Below are 14918 nucleotides of genomic sequence, written 5' to 3' on the forward strand. Positions count from 1 at the left end.
GAGGCTGTGTTGTATGAAAAAAAATCCATGCCTCTTTAAACATGAAAATCAAATACAGCTTGAGGAGATGTTTAGACTATGAGAACCGAGAATGACTAAAGGGATTTCTTTTTTTTTCCCCTCAAGATTATTTTTAAAAAGCTAAGTGGTCTAAAAAGTCTTTCTATCTTCTTGGTTTTCATGAAATTTGGTTGCCTACTTTCAAAAGGGTTTGGATAGGTAAGTAGGTAGATAGATAGATCGACAGATAGATGGATAGAGAGGTAGAGGTTTGGGTAAACATATACTAGCTTGGAGGACTATATCAAAATTTTAAAACTTCTGTGCATCAGAACAAATAACAGAGTGAAAAGGCAACCTATGACATAGAAGAAATAATTGCAAATCATATATCTGAAAAGGGTTAATATCCAGAATATATAAAGGACTCCTACAACTCAATAACATCAACAACAACAAAAAACTGATTGAAAAATGAGCAAAGGATTAAATCGATATTTATTCAAAGAACATTTAGAAATAGCCAATAAGCATATGAAAAGATGCTCAATATCACTAATCATTAGAGAAATGCAAATCAAAACCACCATGAGTTATTACTTCACATCTATTAAGATGGCTACTGTCCAAACAACAGAAAATAACAAGGGTTGGTGAGGATATGGAGAAATTGGAATCCTTGTGCACTGTTAGTGGGAATGTAAAATGATCTACCCGCTTAGGAAAACAGTCCAGAGTTTCCATTAAAAAATTGAAAATATAATTACCACATGATCAGCAATGCCACTTCTGGGTATATATCCCAAAGACCTGAAAGCAGGGTATCAAAGAAATATTTGCACACCCAAATTTATTGTGGCATTATTCATAATAGCCACGAGGTGGCAACAACTGAAATGTACATCAGTGGATAAATGGACAAACAAAATATGGTGTGTATATACAGTGGAAAGTGATCCACCCTTAAAAAAGAAGGAAATCCTGTCACACGCCACAACATGGATAAACTTTGAAGACATTATGTTAAGTGAAATAATCCAGTCACAAAAAACACATGGTGTATGATTCCAATTCTATGAGGTGTTTAAGTAGCCAAACTTATAGAAATAAGAAATTAGAATGGTGGTTTCAGGGACTGAGGGGAGGGAGAAATGGGGGATTATTCAATGAGTGTAGAGTTTCAGTTTTGTAAGATGAAAAAGTTCTGGAGATCTGTTGCACAACAATGTGAATATACACAACAATACTAAGTTGCACACTTAAAAATGGTTAAGATGATAAATTTCATGTTACATGGGTTTTTGTTTACCAAAATTAAAAATGATTTAAGAACACTAGTTGAGGGCTTCCCTGGTGGTGCAGTGGTTAAGAATCCGCCTGCCAATTCAGGGGACATGGATTTGAGCCCTGATCTGGGAAGATCCCACATGCCGCGGTGCAACTAAGCCCATGCACCACAACTGCGCTCTAGAGCCCGCTCACCACAACTACTGAAGCCATGTGTGTGCCACAACTGCTGAAGCCCGCACGCCTAGAGCCCGTGCTCCACAACAAGAGAAGCCACAGCAGTGAGAAGCATGAGCACCGCAATGAAGAGTAGCCCCCGTTCGCTGCGACTAGAGAAAGCCCGTGTGCAGCAATGAAGACCCAACACAGCCAAAAATAAATAAATTAAATAAATTAAAAAAAAAAAAAGAATACTAGTTTAAATAACTAGTTTATATCTAGGATGTGTGGCACTATACAATGTAGTCGCTCAGTTCAAATTATTATTCAAGAAAGGCTTTGCAATAGAAACATTGTTAAAAGAGCAAACTTCTACTCAGAGAGACCTTCGTTCAAATCCATGCTCTGATACTGACTCTATGACGTGAAACACTAGTTTAACTTCTCTGAGCATCAGTTTCATCACAAGCTAATTTGGATTAAAAATATCTACCTGCAGCAGCTTGAAATGAAAATCATTGAGTTTAGCGCATAGTAAGCATTCAAAAAAGGTTGTTTATCATCATTATTATTGATGGTTCCATTTAAAAAAGGTTTATAACTTACAGTGCAAGTTCAAGCCTTCTTTGTTAGAACAGGCATCTGTGACTTTACTCATTTCAATTTATATTTGGAAGATAGGCAGGACTTACTTTTTTTTTCCAACTGTTTTTGAAAGGGCATTCAGACATGAAATGCTTGATTATTTACTTGAATCAGGATTGAAACACTTGGCTAGTTGAAGGCAATTCTGGGAATTAGAAAAAGGGCCCCTCTCTGAATGACTGAAGCTGGGTTTCTGAATTGGGTCTTTCAAAAATAATAGGGTTCTTTGCCCATTTTCCATGAATTTACATTTTTCATAGAACATTGCTTTGGATCAGATAAAATTTAAGTAACATCTCTCATTTTTTTCATTACTTTATTAATCGTTCTCACTCTCCTTACATCCTTTCTGTTGGACACTGGACTCTTTCTTTCCTTATTTATTTTCCTATCATGTGTACTCTCTTTATATAGCCTTTGTTTTTTTCAGATTCCAGTTCTTATTTTTCAAGTGTGACAAATATACTGTCATGAATTTTTAGAAATTTAGCTTTATTTTACTCTTCACTTTCTCACAAGCACTATGTTCTTTGCTTTGCAAGAATTTTCTTACTAAATTATGATTCTGTTGTGTGGTGAGTGATATTATTTTCTACCTTACACAGATGAGGAAACTGAGGCACAGAGAGATTACATCACTTGCCCAAGTTCCCGCCTACTAAGTGTGAAGAATGGGATGTGGACCCAGGAGGTTTGATTCCAAGGCTCAGGCTCTCCAGTTCTACACAAATATTACCTCATTTTCTTGAAGAGGCACTTTCAAAGACTGCCTTTTTTTCCCTTTCCTTTACTCTCTCTATGTTTTATATTCCTACTCATTTCTTTTAGGAATTTCCCCCTTCCCTTCAAAATGTAGATTAACATTTTACAATATACTGCTTTCCCTCTCCTGTTCTGCCTTTCTTACCGCATCTTTGTCCTTGCAGGTCACTAGCTCACTGCTGGGGATGTCCTTGGCCTCTGAACCTTTGCCTTGTGACATTCATTTGCTGACTCAGTTCCTTTCCTTCTGTCTTCCAAGGAGTCTGAGCATTTTAAATGTTACTTTCCTCTCAGTCAGTTCCAAGATGATGTTTGCCTCTGCTAAGTGTATTTCCTTTAAGCTACTGGGACCTTCTGTTCTGCAGATTGCTTTTTGGTGCATTTGGAATGAAGTTGCCAAGTTTCTTTTTGTGCATATGCTCGCTTTTCACTTCCTGGAAACTTGACAGAGTTTCCACTCTTTTTCTACATTGTTCTCTCTTCACTCCGCTAGTATACCTCTGCCATATTGTTTTCTCTCCACCCCAGTTCCCTTCAGAATCCCTTGTCCTGAATGCTTCAATCTACCAGAAACTTCCACTGTCTTTTTTATTGTGGCAAGAGTTGTATTTTAATTAACTACAGTATGTCAGTCTGTGAAAACAAATGGCTATACATTCTGGAAACTTCAGCAAACTAAGTTTTGTTATTATTTTTTTACCTGATCTACTCCATCTGCTTCTTTCATTTCTCTTATAAGAATTGTGCTTTAATGATTCCCAAGAAACTCATAATGAGGATGTGGCTTTACCCAGTAATCACTGTATGTGAACTATGAGTGCTTATTGGTGCTGTGATTGAGGACGCAAATCATGTAAGAAATCCAGGGCAGTGGAAAGATCACCGGGCATGCAGTCAGAAGATGCCAGTCCTTGCTGTTGGTTCTTAATGTCAACTTTATTTTAGCTTCTACAGTATCTCCTCTTATTCTCAGCTTTGTTATTTGTAAAATGGAGGATTAATAATACCTAATTCCAAAGGTGAGGTTCAAATGAGACAAAAAGCACACGTGTTTTACAGTTTGGAAATAGCTATACAACAGGTACAGATTATTATTAGATCGACTCTCAAAGCACAGAGATGAAAGTTTGTCAAGCACATAAAAATTTAAATGAAAACGAGTGGAAAATATGACCAGAACTGTATAAGAATTTCATTTATTTAGTTTTCTATCGAGTATCAGGAGTTTTCTTAAAATTTTGAAATCTGCACTTTGGGTTTTATTTAATGGAAGAAAACTTCAGCATAGCCCTATAAATATTTGAGTGTGTGAGGGTGATGGTGACATGTTTTGCTGACCCAAATATCGTAATCCAAAAATGATACTATGTGGGTCGTTCACAGTTTCTTCATATGATAGGGTAGCTATTCCAGTATGATTCGTAGGGAAAACACAGATGGCCTACAAAGACATGCAGCAGCATGTGTTATTATGGATGAAGTTCCACCTGGGAATCCTTTGCTTCCTTCTGTGAGGAGTCATGTCACTCCCACAGGAATGGTGATTTCAAGGTTTTATGTCTCCCCACATGTCTAATTATATAAGTGATTCATTTACATTTTAATCTTTAAAAATACCATATTGCAAGTGAACACATAGAATCACTGGAAGCCATACTAAAAGGATCTATTATCCCATTTTATTCCCTTCTGAAAACTGCTGAATTACTATACCATTTCAAGCCATTAATTAATGAAGACCTTTGTATGAACAAAATATGGAGGATAAAGCTAAATTTTTCAGTTCTTCTGAAAATTGAGCTTGAACTGTTAACATGATTCCAATTTTTTTTATTCTGTTGATTGCTTTGTCCTCTAGAATCGTGGTAACCATCTGAGTGGTCAAGTTGCTTGTATCTTATGCATACAGACTGATATCAGCTGTTTCCTGGGACGTGCCTCGCTCCATACCAGGTGAACAGATTTTTCACTTGTATCTTTATACTTCCCTTCCTAATTCTAGGGTTGCCTTCTTTTCTGCCTTATTGCAATTATTCTCTATAAACCTCTCCCCTTGGTACCAGGTTAAATAATAATGTTTCTCCTCTAGATTATTTATGTCCTTTGCCTGTTTGTAGATAGCTACTTTGCCCATCCACTTGTCGCCCTGCCAAGATGTGCTCATTTAGCACTTTAATCTTTTACCATCAGTCATTCTTCTCTGCATCTTAATCACTGTTCCATCGTGTCCCTGAACTCCTTCCAGCTTCTCTGCACCTTTTGGGTAATGAGGTGCCTGGATCTGAGCACCAGGTCCGGTCCCATCAGTCCTGTCTAGGAGGGTCCCATTGCCTCCAGGCTGCTGTGATGCCTTCTTGTTCCCTGAGGTGCTCATTAGAGAGGTGATGCCTGTCTCTACAGGCAGAGTCAAGCATGGCTTCATCGCCCCCGTTCTCCTATAGCTCCCTTCTGGCTAATCCTTTTTCCAGAGTGACAATTCCAATTTCTCTCCTCCCCCCTCATTTTCTGGCTCTCTAGCTCTTGCTGTAAGTTTGTCCCTGTTGCTCTTTACTGCTTTTATTTTACTTATCCTGTCTGACTCATGATCTAATTCATCTGTTTTTCTCCCCATTTCTGTCTTTTTCTTGATCTAATGCAACATCTTCCCAGTTCCACCATTTTCTACTTGGTGCTGATAACAATCTCTGCCACTCTGATTGTACATGCATCTATCTCTTAACCAGATCGACTTCTTTCACTCCTCCATGGGAAAGATACGCTTATTCCCTTATGTTTATCTAATATCTTACCTTGTCATTTTTTAACGAAACAATAAGTAGTTTGACGTTATTCTGTTAGGCTTGAAAATTTAGTTTTATCACAGTTCCTCAGAGAAATGAGCTGTACATTATGTTTAATACTACTGTTTTCAACTTAATAAAATGACATTTAGTTCAGTTTTTAATCCATAAATTATATATTTTGGGGAAAGATATGATAGGTATAATGTCTCTGAAGTAGTTACAATGTAAATCATGGTTTGTGTTTCTTAAATACTTGTTAATCCTTTCTTCCTTCACTCCATTCTTCCCTGTCTTTCCTGCTTCCTTCCTCCCATCACATAATGGTCCTGAAATCCTGGCATCTGCAGGATAGCGTGAGGGAGAGAATGCAGCACCTGTGATTCTAGACCCTGCTCTAAAAGTGATGAACTGTACAGCCACGTTGAATCACTTATGTCGTCACTTGTGTTCTCATACATAACAAGAGCTGGCTTCAAAAAAGTGATGATTAAGTGAGAATAAGACAGCATTTTATTCACAATTTATAGGAATATGAGAGATAACTCCTAAATAAGTTTTGGGTCAAATTAAGGAGGACCTTGACAACTGGAAAAGTTTTATGTGAAACAACAGAAGGCTTCCCATTGCTTGTCAAATGAATTTTATCAAAATTTTCAAGAGTATGAATGTGGTTTGAGTAAAAATGGAGAATTGAAGTGAGGGAGGCTGGAAAAGTTGCTAGGAAAATGTTATAACAGTTCAGGAATTAGATAGTAAAGACAGATAAAGATTAGAGCTTGGAGGAAAAGTTGAATCTAGTATTATGGATTTGGGAACCAACTTTAAAATCAGTGGCTGGTCAAAAGTGGTTGGATTGTCTTACCACCTGGAGTGTTTTTTATTTATTATTATTATTTTTAACATCTTTATTGGAGTATAATTGATTTACAATGGTGTGTTAGTTTCTGCTTTATAACAAAATGAATCAGCTATACACATACATATGTTCCCACATCTCCTCCCTCTTGCGTCTCCCTCCCTCCCACCCTCCCTATCCCACCCCTCTAGGTGGTCACAAAGCACCTAGCTGATCTCCCTGTGCTATGCGGCTGCTTCCCACTAACTATCTATTTTACGTTTGGTAGTGTATATATGTCCATGCCACTTTCTCACTTTGTCCCAGCTTACCCTTTGCCCTCCCCGCATCCTCAAGTCCATTCTCTAGTAGGTCTGCATCTTTATTCCCGTCTTGCCTGTAGGTTCTTCATGACCATTTTTTTTTTTTTAGATTCCATATATATGTTAGCATACGGTATTTGTTTTTCTCTTTCTGACTTACTTCACTCTGTAGGACAGACTCTAGGTTCATCCACCTCACTACAAATAACTCAATTTCGTTTCTTTTTATGGCTGAGTAATATTCCATTGTATATATGTGCCACATCTTCTTTATCCATTCATCCGTTGATGGACACTTAGGTTGCTTCCATGTCCTGGCTATTGTAAATAGAGCTGCAATGAATGTTGTGGTACATGTCTCTTTTTGACTTATGGTTTTCTCAGGGTATATGCCCACTAGTGGGATTGCTGGGTCGTATGGTAGTTCTATTTGTAGTTTTTTAAGGAACCTCCATACTGTTCTCCATAGTGGCTCTATCAATTCACATTCCCACCAACAGTGCAAGAGGGTTCCCTTTTCTCCACACCCTCTCCAGCATTTATTGTTTGTAGATTTTTTGATGATGGCCATTCTGACTGGTGTGAGAAGATATCTCATTGTAGTTTTGATTTGCATTTCTCTAATGCTTAATGATGTTGAGCATCCTTTCATGTGTTTGTTGGCAGTCTGTATATCTTCTTTGGAGAAATGTCTGTTAAGGACTTCTGCCCATTTTTGGATTGGGTTGTTTGTTTTTTTGATATTGAGCTGCATGAGCTGCTTGTAAATTTTGGAGATTAATCCTTTGTCAGTTGCTTCATTGGCAAATATTTTCTCCCATTCTGAGGGTTGTCTTTTCGTCTTGTGTATGGTTTCCTTTGCTCTGCAAAAGCTTTTGAGTTTCATTAGGTCCCATTTGTTTATTTTTGGTTTTATTTCCATTTCTCTAGGAGGTGGGTCAAAAAGGATCTTGCTGTGATTTATATCACAGAGTGTTTCGCCTATGTTTTCCTCTAAGAGTTTGATATTGCCTGGCCTTATATTTAGGTCTTTAATCCATTTTGAGTTTATTTTTGTGTATGGTGTTAGGGAGTGTTCTAATTTCATTCTTTTACATGTAGCTGTCCAGTTTTCCCAGCACCGCTTATTGAAGAGGCTGTCTTTTCTCCATTGTGTGTTCTTGCCTCCTTTATCAAAGATAAGGTGACCATATGTGTGTGGGTTTATCTCTGGGCTTTCTATCCTGTTCCATCACCTGGAGTGTACTCATGGCTAATCCAGACTCCAGAATACCCCTCTGTGACTTGCTGAAATGGAGTATTTGGAGAGGGAGGCATGGAAACTGTAATTGTTACAAGCCCCTCAGTTATTTCGTATGCTCATAACTGGTTACAGAATTTTCAGGGGAAAGAGTTGTCATTGTCACAATAAGTTAATTTTAGGGTCTAGTGTGATGAGGAAAAGAAAGAGTAACTAAAGGGGATTAATGGACCAAGAGACTAGGATCATGGAGGGAAAAACCTGGGCCTGCGATGAGGGAATGATGTGGTTAACCAAGCAGGTAGACACAATAGGCACGGTTGGTGGGAATGGGTGAAGAAGTTCAAGTGAGGAATTTGTGAGACACCTAGGAATTCTGAGCTTTTGTTCTTAGTAGAATAGAAAAACTTCCAAATGGTATTGCAAATCAGTGTGCTTTAGGTAACTAAAGTGAAAAGTTGAGAACAGAATATTGTTGGGGAACGGAACTACACCTCTGGCCTGCAGAGATTTGGTTGTTTAGTTCTCTTTTGTTTTCCCCAAACAGTGGTGATGCATGTGAAGCTATAAATTAATGCTTTTCATTTACTTATATGTATTGGGAAAGCAAAATCAAAAAGTAAATGGCTAATCATCTTCGGGCACAGTGCCTAGGACCCAGACATCAGAGTGTTAGTGTGAGCACTTAAGAGAAACTGTATAGGGTTTAGGAAAGGGTCAAATAGTGGAGAAAAGATGCATAAATTGTACAGTGGGGGCCTGTTTAGGGATACCAAATTGTTAACTTCTTTGCAGAAGCATTTTTTAGGAACTTAGTCTTACTTGGGAAAATGAATGAAATAATCTTTCTGTTAATACTTTGAAAATAGCCAGTCTTTTATTCAAGTTATTTTCATTTAGTATACTACACCAGTATTTCAACATTAACATCAAAACTGTGACCTTGTTTGAGATTAGTGTTCTTTATTTACTGCCACGTTTTTAGTATTGACTTTCTTTAGCCATCGAAGCAAATAAGAATGAATCTTTATTTCACAAAATGAAGAAAGAGAATCAAAACACAGATCTTTAAAAAAAAAAAAAAAATCTGACTTAAAAAAGTAGGCTTGTGTTGGGGATAGTAAGACTTTCTATATCTCAAAGTGGCATTTGTTTCTGAAGCATGTCAGCCTCCCTGCACAGTGACTTACTGTGCTTATCTATAAAGAGAAAAATAAACTATTATGCAAACTCACTTCCATTTGGAAACTGTAGTGCCAAGTGTTAATGGCATCATTATTTCAAACAAAATCTGTTAGAACCATTACTTTTTGTCATAGGTTTCATGTGGGAATTTCCATGAAGAGTTTGTAGTCTATAAGACATTCACATGGCATAACTATTTTCTTCTTACTATCTATTATGCTAATGATTTTCTGGGTAGACACATTGGTCCTTTTATAAAAAAAGAAGTCAATTTCTTAACCTTTGCTAGCTGTCTTTCTGAATGTATCCCTTATACCAATTGAATATGGGTGATATATTGGTGATATCTTTGGAGGGAAATGTAAACAACACATGAGGGGATGGAGTTTGCCCATAAGTTGGTAAGCACCTTAAAAATTTTCAATATTGAATTAAAATGTCATCAAGACAATAAGAATTAAAGAGAGACTTGTTTTTCTCAGGAGAGAATTTTGGAACTTTGTTAACTCTTGAAAGTACACTTGTTCTTTCAGGTTGGTAGAATCAAGCTCTAGCATTCTATGAAATACATAAAAGTTGAAAACTGCTTTGTTATATTAAGAATTACTTATCTTATGGCATAATATAAGATATAAATATAGTAACACCTTATTTTGTCTACATGTAGCACTTCTAAGCTAATATATATAAAATATACATGTCAGAAGTAGGTGATTAAAAACTAGCAATCTTCAGAAGAAAAATCAACATAATTGAATAAATCCAGATAAATTTGGACTTAAAAGCATATCAGGTAAAATAAAGGGAATTGTATACATGTGATGAGTCATATTGTTTTTTCATGATTTCAACAGCTCAGTGTTAAATTGTTGTTGATTAAGGTACCTCAGTTTGTTAATGAGAAATCAAAGACTGTTTACTTGTTGTTCTATGATAGGTGCAAAGTCCACTATGGTAATATAAGATGCTTTAATAATTTGCATTCTATTAAAGAGCTAACCTTCATTAGAAATAAATATCTAAAATAAAATAAGGCATTCATGTCTGTAAATGTGATACACCTAGAAGGTAAAAAAAGTTGTAATTATATTATTATGCTTTTTCAAATAATAAATGTTTCACAGTCACTAAATATATAAATGAATTATTTACAAAGTGTCTTTAATAAACACCATCACTAGGGGCTGCTCACTGATTTGTCTATAATTAAGGATTCATGTACTCTTGCATATTACCTCCTTGTTGAAAACACATTAAGTTTCGGTATGACCAGGTGTTATCAGAGATTTAATATGTACCCATGGAAAAGAAATAACTAGTTGACCCATCAGGGAGATTAAAACTAACGCCATTGCCTCATGAGTACTAAGCTCTAATGGACAAGTTAACTAGCCTCCTAGTGATTTAGTGCACAGTAAGAAATGTATTTTATTAAGTACTACTATCTCTTAGCAACATTTTTTAAATTACAAGAGAAAATAAAAATATTTATATCATGCTTTAGTGTTTAGAGGTGAAGTGTATTGATAGCTTCATCTCACATTTAAAAATATTTTTTAAAAAGGTCAGATGGATTGGCAGGATGTATAGATAAAGCGAATTTAGAAAACTGTTAATCATTGAATCCGGGTGTGGGTATATGGATGTTTGCTGTATATTTTATGTTTTATAAATATTAAAAATATTTAAAAATTTTATAATAAAAGTTTGGAAAAACATTTGCAACATAGACTATTACATCATTTTTGAAAGCAATCAATGTGATAAAGTATGAAGGGAGCTGCCAATAATAACATGATATAATTCCTTATAAGTAGAAAGACAAGCTATGCTATATTTTAATATGTGAAGTATATTTTTAAAGTAAATTTGAACTTCAGCTAAATTCCTTTCAGATGTATATATTTTTTGAAAACAGATCTTACTCTTTTCTCTTTAGATTATGTGTTTAAACCTAATTATTTTTTATGGTGGTTTATTATTCAGAGATAACCTAAAGTTATCACCTTGTGTTGTATTTTCATCAATGGGCTTATTCAGTTTTATGGTCCTCTCTGGTACATTTACAAAGTGCACTTTATGCTGCACTTCTACTTTCCTATAAACAAGGAAACAATCTGTACTACTGTATTTCAAATCATTGCCATCCCAGTCATTACTTCATTTGCAGTGAAAAGCACAAATAAACTGGGCAAGTACATTTCATACATGTTCATTTCTAAAGTGTTAATAAGTAAATGCCTGTTGGCCTTTGCACAGAGGAAGTGGCACACCCCCCCCACATGGTGGGATTTGTGTACTTCTCTGTCCATTCCCCTCACATCTGTTAGTCCTTCTGGGTTTTGTTCCATCTTTTTTTTAAATAAAATATTTAAGCAGTCTATTAAAAGTTACGTGTTATCAGCCCCTATGAGTTAGGAATACCTGAGCTTTAATTACTGTGTATCCTAGACAGTCCTAAGAAAATGGGGCATAGGGAGAGTTTGGAACTTAGGCGCTCTCTGATGTCAGTAACATCTGAACATTTCTCAGTTTAGCAGGCACGGCGGTAGGACGCCAGGCAGGCAGGAGCAAGCTAAGGCACTGTGTGCTAGAGAACAGGAGCAAGATAGGGCCTCTTTGGGCTGAGCTGAAAGAGGGAGAGGAGACAGTCTGCGTGATGGTTTGCTAGCAGTCTTTGGATAATCTATGTCCATACCACGTGCAATGTTCTTTATAGATATGATCAGTACAAAAAAGACCATGGATTACTAATGATGATTGAATCTCTGGCACATAATTTTACTGATAGTTTTCATTGAAACAAATACAGGGTAAAGTCATTATGATGCCTCTGGTCCTACTAGTCATTCACTTTTGAATGTCGTCAAGATTAGAAATTACCTGTCAATAGTTATTTATTTCTCTCAGAATCAGGGTCACAGGTTTCTGTTAATTGCCAGTACAAACAAGTGCAAGTGTCCCAGTTTCTAGGCTACTTGCATTTGATATGCATGGGTGCCAAGAGCAAAAGACCGACAACTATGCTAGGGCTTTCAACTATCTTATTAGATTCACAGAATAACAAAATTTACCATATGGGTGACAAGCAGTTGTTCAATTTCTCATCTGGATCAATATTTGTATTTGTTTTCTAAAATATACTTTTTATAGAAATTATTTTGATAATGAGGTTATCAATATGTATTTGAAGGCATATCACTAGTACTAATCTTAGCAAAGCTCTTTTGTTATTAAATTACTACTAGCTCTGTTAATGCTCTTATTGTTCCAGTGTTTTCCAAGCATTATCAATACCTCTGTTTTCTTTTACTATAAGATGTTACTAACCTTTTACACCCTTGTCCAGTCTGAGGTCGTTTTCATCCTTACCAACTTCTCTTCTCCACAACCCAACGTAGGTTTATGTTGTCCTCTTTTTGCACTACTACTCCTTTTTAGGCAAGAATACAGGTGTCTTTGGGCTACCAAAGCATTTAATTTGTTCATCTGAGATCAAATTTAGTTGTAAATGTTGATAGCTCTTTCACTTGCTTATGATTAACAATGATCCTTCCATATGCAGCTTTGACTTAGCTTAATAATCAGCAAGAGGTCGATCCAGTCATTACTTACTTGCACATTTCAGTGAAGTTTGTCCAGCAGGTGTTTGAAATAATCAAAACTTATGATCAAAAAGCATCCTCTCTGTGTAAACAAATACTTTTCTGCAAGTAAGTGTAGGTGTAAAATAAAACATTACATTGTAACAAGGAAGAAGTCAAGGTGAGAGAAGCAGGAAATTTTACAGTGATGATATTTTCCTATATTTTATTATCAGGCCATAGCAAACATACAATAATGAACATATGATGTAATTAGAAAGTAAATAAAACCATTCTGGACATACAACACATCTGTAACAGATTTTCCTTGCAAATTAGTTTTCTGGACGTTTTCGTTGCTTTAATCCAAGTGGGCTTAGAAAACTTGACTCTTTTTAGATAGGATCTATAATTTGTGAATTTATAATATGAATTACAAGTTGCGTAATATCTTTTAGGAAAAGGCTAACATAAAACCTCAAGATGGCCTAGAACCTTCAGTTCAATACAATCGAATATGAAATACTAATGCAAAAAGCATGTGAGATGCTTTGAGGATGTAGAAAGAATGGTATTCCAATAAACTATAATAATTAAATTAAAAACTGCATACTTAAATGATCATCACACATACACACAAATTGATAGTAAAGCTCAATTTTAACCAATATTGAAATGTATTCTAGTCTGATTATTAAATCTTCTGATGAAGAACTACATACTTTCTGGAGTTGATTTTGAAAATAATCTATTACTGTTTGTTAAGAACATCACACTGTTTTGCTTGTATGTATGCTTTGTTCAGTTTTGCTTTTGTTTGGGATTAGAAGATTTCCAGAAATTGTTTATATGTGTGTAAATGTAGAGAAGTTTACCTAGTTTTGTTGAAGATTTCTGAAGTGAAGAATGAAGGAAGGAAAGAAGACAGACTGTTCAGAACTAAGAGAGGGAAGGAGAAAATGAACAAACTTCATAAATAATAATTTATTTTCTGTATTCAGTTTTTGCATAAGTTTTCTGTGGCAAATCCCTTATGTTGCTTTACTTGCCTTTTAGTCTCAGTAATATCAGATAACTTCTAATTTCCTGGTGTGCGTGTGTGTGTGTGTATTTCTTTGTATGCAGGTAACAGTGCTATTTATATATTTATTTTTAAATTTTTATTTTATATTGGAATATAGTTGGTTAATAATGTGTTAGTTTCAGGTGTAGAGCAAAGTGATTCAGTTATATACATATATAAAGAATATATATATTCCTTTTCAAATTCTTTTCCTGTTTAGGCTATTTACAGAATATTAAGCAGAGTTCCCTGTGCTATACAGTAGGTCCTATATCTATTTTAAATATAGCAGTGTGTACATGTCAATTCCAAACTCCCAATCTATCCCCCGGTAACCATAAATTTGTTCTCTAAGTCTGTGAATCTGTTTCTGTTTTGTAAATCAGTTCATTCGTATCATTTTTTTTTAGATTCCACATGTAAGCGATATCATATGGTATTTGTCTTTCTCTGTCTGACTTCACTTATATGATACTCTCCAGGTCCATCCATGTTGCTTCAAATAGAGTTATTTCATTCTTTTTAATGGCTGAGTAATATTGCATTGCATACATGTACCACATCTTCTTTATCCATTCATCTGTCGATGGACATTTAGGTTGCTTCCATGTCTTGGCTATTGTAAACAGCACTGCAATGGAGGTTTCTTAAAAAACTAAAAATAGAGATACCATATGATCCAGCAATCCCACTCCTTGGCATGTATCTGGAGAAAAACATGGTTCGAAAGGATACGTGCACCCCAATGTTCGTTGCAGCAGTGCTATTTATTTTTTATTCTTTTTTAATATTTATTTATTTATTAGGCTATACCTGGTCTTAGTTGTGGCATGAGGGATCTTTGTTGCCACGTGCGGGATCTTTGTTGTGGCATGCGGGCTCCTTTAGTTGCAGCATGTGGGATCTAGTTCCCAGACCAGGGATCAAACCCAGGCCCCCTGCATTGGGAGCACGGAGTCTTAACCACTGGGCCACCAGCCAAGTCCCAACAGTGCTATTTTATATTGCTTAGCATTTGAAGAAAGTTCAAGGTGATATTAAGCATTTAAATA

General features: G+C 35.8%; 1 protein-coding gene across 3 annotated transcripts in view; it reads left to right on the forward strand.

Moving 5' to 3' along the window:
• SEMA3D (semaphorin 3D) overlaps positions 1-14918 on the forward strand; it is a 209297-nt gene that overhangs the window by 22927 nt on the left and 171452 nt on the right. For all 3 annotated transcript variants that reach the window (XM_027102734.1, XM_027102730.1, XM_027102731.1), the window contains exon 2: positions 4712-4806. The gene's annotated coding sequence lies outside the window, so the exon portion shown is untranslated. The remainder of the gene's footprint in view (positions 1-4711; positions 4807-14918) is intronic.

The sequence above is a fragment of the Aethalodelphis obliquidens genome, unplaced genomic scaffold, assembly GCF_003676395.1.
Source record: "Aethalodelphis obliquidens isolate GAN/ISIS:26980383/991018 unplaced genomic scaffold, ASM367639v1 scaffold5, whole genome shotgun sequence".
In the NCBI taxonomy this organism is placed as follows: Eukaryota; Metazoa; Chordata; class Mammalia; order Artiodactyla; family Delphinidae; genus Aethalodelphis; species Aethalodelphis obliquidens.